The sequence below is a fragment of the Salmo salar genome, chromosome ssa20 (genome assembly GCF_905237065.1).
Source record: "Salmo salar chromosome ssa20, Ssal_v3.1, whole genome shotgun sequence".
Classification (NCBI taxonomy): Eukaryota; Metazoa; Chordata; class Actinopteri; order Salmoniformes; family Salmonidae; genus Salmo; species Salmo salar.
The window spans coordinates 19,925,230-19,933,026 of NC_059461.1; the positions used below are offsets into that span (position 1 = coordinate 19,925,230).

Consider the following 7,797-nt stretch of genomic DNA (forward strand, 5'->3'; position numbering starts at 1 on the left):
AACTGCTAACAGAACAGGATTTTATCATGTTTAGAAGAGCACATTTTCAAATTGACCCTATCCAGGAATAACTTTTGGATGTGGCCACAGGGCTAAGCTCAGTATGTCTTATCTGGTACACTGTGTGATCTTATGCATTCTCTATGTAATTTGGCTCTCTCTCTCTTTCTCTCTATTATCTCTCGGGTTACCTTGTCCTGGACCAGCTGTTTCTACCCCCCTTCTCTCTCTCTCTCTCTCTCTTTCTCTCTCTCTCTCTCTCTCTTTCGCTTGCTATCTCCCTCCCCATCTCTGTCTCACTATCCTGTCTCTCTCGCTATTCATCTCCCTCCCCATCTCTGTCTCACTATCCTCTCTGTCTATTCATCTCCCTCCCCATCTCTGTCTCACTCTCACTCTCCTCGCTCTCGTTCTCTTCCGTCTGTCTCTCTCTCTCCCAGGCAGGGGAGTCTGTCCTCAGTGTTCTGGCAGGTTGTAAGATGGTTAAGAGGCTGTCGAAGATGGAGAGTGAGACAGAGACCAAGCTTGGCCAGAAGTTGGATAACCTGGCCAAAGGTAGGTTAGCCTTTTTCTTTGCTAAAGAAAAGTTACAGAATAATGCTTACTACAGATATGTGATGAAGCGTTTTTGGCTGAGAAGTGTTGAGCGTTAACCCCTTCCTCTCTCTCTCTCTCCAGATGTGTTCAGTGACTACTACCAGAGTAGTGAGAGCCTCTCCTTTACCCTCCTTATAAGGAATTGTCCCGTGTGGGGCAGAGCTACCTATTCGCCGTCATTGTAAATAAAAAATTGTTGACTGACTTGCCTAGTTAAATAAATGTTCAATAAAAAAATCGAAATAATAATCTGCAGGCCACCCTAGCCAACACCCACCTCTTCTTCAACAATGATGGTGTGCAGATCAGAACTAAATACAGGGGTCAGAGGTCAGGGTGTGTGTGTGGTTTGTCCTGGACTTTCTGACGGGCCACCCCCAGTTGGTGAAGGTAGGAAACAACATCTCCACTTCACTGACCCTCAACACTGGGGCCCCACAAGGGTGCGTGCTCAGCCCCCTCCTGTACTCTCTGTTCACCCACGACTGCGTGGCCATGCACGCCTCCAACTCAATCATCAAGTTAGCAGACAACACAACAGTAGGGGGCTTGATTACCAACAACGACGAGACAGCTTACAGGGAGGAGGTGAGGGCACTCGGAGTGTGGTGTCAGGTAAACAACCTCTCACTCAACGTCAACAAAACAAAGAAGATGATTGTGGACTTTAGGAAACAGCAGAGGGAGCACCCACACATTAAAGGGGTAACAGTGGAGAAGGTGGAAAGTTTTAAGTTCCTCGGCGTACACATCACAGACAAACTGAAATGGTCTACCCACACAGACAGTGTGGTGAAGAGGGCGCAACAGCGCCTCTTCAACCTCAGGAGGCTGAAGAAATTTGGCTTGTCACCCAAAACCCTGACAAACATTTACAAATGCGCAATCGAGAGCATCCTGTTGGGCTGTATCACAGCCTGGTACGGCAACTGCACCGCCCTCAACCGCAAAGCTCTCCAGAGGGTGGTAAGGTCTGCACAACGCATCACTGCGGGCAAGCTACCTGCCCTCCATGACACCTACAGCACCTGATGTCACAGGAAGGCCATAAAGATCATCAAGGACAACATCCACCCGAGCCACTGCCTGCTCGCACCACTACCATCCAGAAGGCGAGGTCAGTACAGGTGCATCAAAGCTGGGACCGAGAGACTGAAAAACAGCTTCTATCTCAAGGCCATCAGACTGCTAAACAGCAATCACTAACTCAGAGAGGCTGCTTCCTACATTGAGACCCAATCACTGGCCACTTTAATAAATGGATCACTAGTCACTTTAAACAATGTCACTTTAAATAATGGCACTTTAATAATGTTTACATATCTTACATTACTCATGTCATATGTATATACTGTATTTTATCCAATCTATTGCACACCTATGCCGCTCGGTCATCGCTCATCCATATATTTGTATGTAAATATTGTCATTCACTCCTTTAGATTTGTGTGTATTAGGTAGTTGTTGGGGAATTGTTAGATTACTTGTTAGATTTTACTGCACAGTCGCAACTGAAAGCACAAGCATTTCGCTACACTCGCATTAATATCTGCTAACCATGTGTATGTGACCAATACAATTTGATTTGACATACTGGAACATGCTGTTTCAACACGGTCCCGTGTGGCTCAGTTGGTAGAGCATGGTGTTTGTAACGCCAGGGTTGTGGGTTCGATTCCCACGGGGGACCAGTACGGAGAAAAAACTTATGAAATGTATTCACTACTGTAAGTCGCTCTGGATAAGAGCGTCTGCTAAATGACTAAAATGTAAACATACACATCCAGGCATTGCAAACTGACGCATACATTTGTGTAATTGCTGAACCATGATTTTGTTTGTCTTCTCTGTGTCCCTCTGTTCTCCAGTCTGACATGTTGCGCTCACTATCCACCACAAGATCCACAGTCAGCACGGAGGACTTGTTCAAGATCAGGAAGTTCACAAAGGACTTTGGAACGGAGGGCTGAGAGGTCCTGGTCAGTCGGGACTTTACTACTCCTTACCCTGACTCTCTGCACAAGCCCCATTCGTACGACCTCCTGTCAAATAGTAGCTACAGCATTACGACGCTACAAACTTGGAGTTGTTCGACTAACCTGAATTGGCATGAATGATGGAGCCTTTTAACTTCATTCATATTATTTCCCTCTGATCGTACGCTATTGGACAGTCCTGAAGACTCATTTCATCCTGTTACAGTGAGTACAGAGCTCATCATTGAGTGGGGGAGGTGTTTACATTTTCAGCCCTTTTCTATTTCTGGATATGAACATTGGAAATAATAGTTCCACAACAGACACTATCATATTGTTCCAATACTGTATGATCCTAAGCGATCTTTGGTGCCATTTAGCCCCATTCAGCAATATGGGGTGCTTCAAATTCAAATACTTCCAGCGCCATCGGGAGTTTTCCATAGGAAAGCGCTATCGCTATATACTGGTTTTAATGTCTATGTTATTACATTCTAATGGTGGTCCTGTAGAGCATGAAGCTTGCAGGGCCAGGGTTGTGGGTTCGATTCCCAGGGCCACACATACGTAAAATGTATGCACGAATGACTGTAAGTCGCTTCGGGTAAAAGCATCTGTTAAATGGCATATATTATTATTACATTGTTAAAACAACAGACCTACAATGTGAAGGTCTTTTGGTTTTTCAAATTAATATTTGTGTGGAAAGTTTACATCAGTTGGAAAGGCAGCACAACAGTATCTGTTTAATTATTACCTGATTCAGAAGTTGTGGACAGAAATGTTGGTAGAAATAAATAAGGTGTAGTCTGTATTAACCAGTGATCTACTATAATACAGGGTATAATGTAAAGTTAAAATAAAATAATGACAAGTACATCTTTAATTTTTTTATTCAGGTTTCTTTAAGTCAGGTTAACTTGGTTATGTGTAACAGCATTGAGATCCCCTCTGGGACCAAAACTGACTTCAGTATTATTGAACCAATATACCCTCAACTATACTGTCACGACTTCCACCGAAGTCGGTCCTTCTTCTTGTTTGGCGGTGTTCGGCGGTCGACGTCACCGACCTTCTAGCCATCACTGATCCATTTTTCATTTTCCATTGGTTTTGTCTTGTCTTCCTTCACACCTGGTTCCAATCCCATCAATTACATGTTGTGTATTTAACCCTCTGTTCCCCCTCATGTCCTTGTCGGAGATTGTTTTGTTTGGATGTGATGTGCTATTCAGTGTTGTTGTGCGACAGGTTTTGTACCCACTTTGTTATATTGGTTGTTTTGGAGTTTTATCAGCATTTATTAAACAACTCAGTTTATACCAAGTTCGTTCACCGGCGCCTGACTTCCCTGCCACCAACACGCACCCCTTACATATACAGAGACACAGCAATACTATTATGCCAACAGTATTGGAACAATATGATAGTGTCTGTTGTGGAACTATTATTTACAATGTTCAAATCCAGAAATATAAAAGGGCTCTTCTACTGAAAATTACAGAAAAAAATATTCCTATGGAAAACTCAAGAAGCTGGAAGTATTTGAATTTGAAGCACCCCATATTGCTGAATGGGGCTAATTGGCACCAAAAACCGCTAAGGATCATGGTGAAAATGGCCGGAACTAGCAAAGCATCATGGTCAATGTAGTCATTTTCATCCTGCCAAAGAGAGCCAACCTTAATGTCTATGGCACAGGCCCCCAGTGTCTTAGAAAGCCTAAATCAAATCCAAATAAAATGTTTTTGGTCACGTACAACTCAATATTAGGAAGGTGTTCCTAATGTTTGGTATACTCAGTGTACTGTATATGTACAGTATATGACGGTGTGTGTATAGACAGTATGGAGCGTATATGAATAGAAAAGGTGTGTACAGCAGTAGTTATATACTAGAATACAGTATATACATATGAAGTGGGTAAAACAGTATGTAAACATTATTAAAGTGACCAGTGTTCAATGACAATGTACATATGGCAGCAGTCTCTAAGGTGCAGGATTGAGTACAGGGTGGAAGCTGGCTAGTAACAGTGACTAAAGTTCAGGGCAGGGTACTGGGAGGAGGCTGGCTAGTGGTGACTATTTAACAGTCTGATGGCCTGGAGATGGAAGCTGTTTTTTAGTTTCTCGGTCCCCAGCTTTGATGCACCTGCACAGTCTCTGCTGTCTAGATGATTACATTTTTTTACATTTTAGTCATTTTAGCAGACACTCTTATCCAGAGCGACTTACAGTAGTGAATACATACATTTCATTTTCATTTCTTTTGTACTGGCCCCCCGTGGGAATCGGCCTCCCGTGGGAATCAAACCCACAACCCTGGCGTTGCACACACCATGCTGGCATTGCAAACACCATGCTCTACCAACTGAGCCACAGGGAAGGTGTGCTGGTATGATGACAGGAACTTACCAGACGAGCTAAATTACTTCTATGCTCGCTTCGAGGCAAGTAACACTGAAACATGCATGAGAGCACCAGCTGTTCCAGATGACTGTGTGATCATGCACTCACGTCTGTAGCCATGAAGTGCTTTGAAAGGCTGGTCATGGATCACATCAGCACCATTATCCCAGAAACCATAGACCCGCTCCAATTTGCATACCGCCCCAACAGATCCACAGATGATGCAATCTCTATTGCACTCCACACTGCCCTTTCCCACCTAGACAAAAGGAACACCTATGTGAGAATGCTATTCATTGACTACAGCTCAGCGTTCAACACCATAGTGCCTTCAAAGCTCATCACTAAGCTAAGGACCCTGGGACTAAACACCTCCCTCTGCAACTGGATTCTGGACTTTCTGCCAGGCCACCCCCAGGAGGTAAGGGTAGGTAACAACACATCCGCCACGCTGATCCTCAATACGGGGGCTCCTCAGGGGTGCGTGCTCAGTCCCCTCCTGTACTCCCTGTTCACTCATGACTGCATGGCCAGACACGACTTCTACTCCATCATCAAGTTTGCCAAGGACACAACAGTGGTAGGCCTGATCACAGACAACGATGAGACAGCCTATAGGGAGGAGGTCAGAGACCTGGTCGTGTGGTGCCAGGACAACAACCTCTCCCTCAAAGTGATCAAGACAAAGGAGATGATTGTGGACTACAGGAAAAGGAGGACGGAGCACGCACCCGTTCTCATCGATGGGGCTGTGGGGCTGTAGTGGAACAGGTTGAGAGCTTCAAGTTCCTTGGTGTCCACATCACCAACAAACTATCATGGTCCAAACACACTAAGACAGTCATGAAGAGGGCACTACAAAGCCTATTCCCCCTCAGGAGACTGAAAAGATCTGGGATGGATCTTCAGATCCTCGAAAGGTTCTGTAACTGCACCATCAAGAGCATCCTGACTGGTTGCATCACTGCCTGGTATGGCAACTGCTTGGCCTCCGACCGCAAGGCACTACAGAGGGTAATGCGTGCGGCCCAGTACATCACCGGGGCCAAGCTTCCTGCCATCCAGAACCTCTATACCAGGCAGTATCAGAGGAAGGCCCTAAAAATTGTCAAAGACTCCAGCCACCCTAGCCATAGACTGTTCTCTCTACTATTGCACGGCAAGCGGTACCGGAGCACCAAGTCTAGGTCCAAAAGGCTTCTTAACAGCTTCTACCCCCCCAAGCCATAAGACTCCTGAACACCTAATGAAATGGCTACCCAGACTTTTTGCATTGCCCCCCCCCCCCGCCTTTTTACACCGCTGCTACTCTCTGTTGTTATCATCTATGCATTGTCACTTTAATAACTCTAACTCTACCTACATGTACATATTACCTCAACTAACCGGTGCCCCCGCACATTGACTCTGTACCGGTACCCCCCCTATATAGTTTCGCTATTGTTATTTCATTGCTGCTCTTTAATTACTTGTTACATTTATTTATTATTCTTATCCGTATTTTTTTCAACTGCATTGTTGGTTAGGGGCTCGTAAGTAATAATTTCACTGTAATGTCTACACCCGTTATATTCGGCGCATGTGACTAATACAATTTGAATTGATTTAATACACTGGGTGCTGTAGATGTCCTGGAGGGCAGGCAGTGTGACCCCGGTGATGCGTTGGGCTGTCCGCACCACCCTCTGGAGAGCCCTGTGGTTGCAGATGGTACATTTGCCAGGCGGTGATACAGCCCGACAGGATGCTCTCAATGGTGCATCTGTAGAAATTTGTGAGGGTCTTATGGGCCAAGCCGAAATCTCGGTCCCAAGCCGAAATTATGATCGCCAGAATGGCCTCCCCCCACAAAATTGAAGGCCGTTTTGGGCTCTAAAATTAATATATAATGATCAAGTTCGCTCCCCATGTTGAATGATTTTAAAGTTCGCTACAAATCGAGATATTTAATTAAATAGTGATCCACTCTAACTACTACATTTGTTGTCACACAGGACCACGTGCTGACACAGACCAATCATGGGCCGACAGGCTACCTCCACACCTCCTCATAGGTGCACCTAAGTTGACTCTCTCAGGCAGGATGAAAACGACTACATCATGATCCTTTGCTAGTTACAGCCACTTTCACCATGATCCTTAGCAATTATTTGGTACCATGCAGGCCCATTCAATAATATGGCATGCTTCAAATTCAAATACTTCCAGCTTCATGTGCCATCGGGAGTTTTCCTTAAGAATACCTGGATGATGTTGGCGTTACAGTATCTCATGGTGGACTAACTGGGAACTCTGAACAATACGAGGTCAATTCATGATGTCAGTGATCTTCAAGTCGGAAAGTCAGAGCTCTAGAAAGAGACCTGAGTTCCCGATTTGGAATTCCGAATCTCGGAATTCCGAATCTCGGAAGTCCGAGATTTCCAAGTTCCCAATTGGTTTGAACTCGGCAACTATCTACTGGTTTTAATGTCTAGAAAGATTTGTATAACTAAACCAAGATAGACCATAGCCTGTCCTTTCAAATCGGAACAAATTAGTCATAGTGGGCAGAACAAGCAAGATGGGCAGAGCCACGCACGAACTAGCAAGATCCTATTGGCGCGTTCTAACCTACGTTTGCATATTTCCGACAGAGAACGCCAACTCTGTGAAGTGCGTGTGTGCAATAACATAATTTGCCTTTGTAAGCCTTCTAAACAATGCAGTTTTGTACAAATTTGGCATAGGGTAAAAGTCTACAAAACTTAGTCCACTCTGTTCGTAACAGATTTTAGTTTTGTGAACAGAAAACTGTATTGTGAAATGAATGT

The 7,797-nt window shown here is 44.7% G+C and overlaps 1 non-coding gene across 1 annotated transcript; it reads left to right on the forward strand.

The window, feature by feature from the left end:
• Positions 1–2,212: 2,212 nt before the first annotated feature.
• trnat-ugu (transfer RNA threonine (anticodon UGU)) lies at positions 2,213–2,288 on the forward strand. Its single transcript has one exon. It is a non-coding gene; the product is annotated as a tRNA-Thr (tRNA).
• The last annotated feature ends 5,509 nt before the right edge of the window (positions 2,289–7,797 follow it).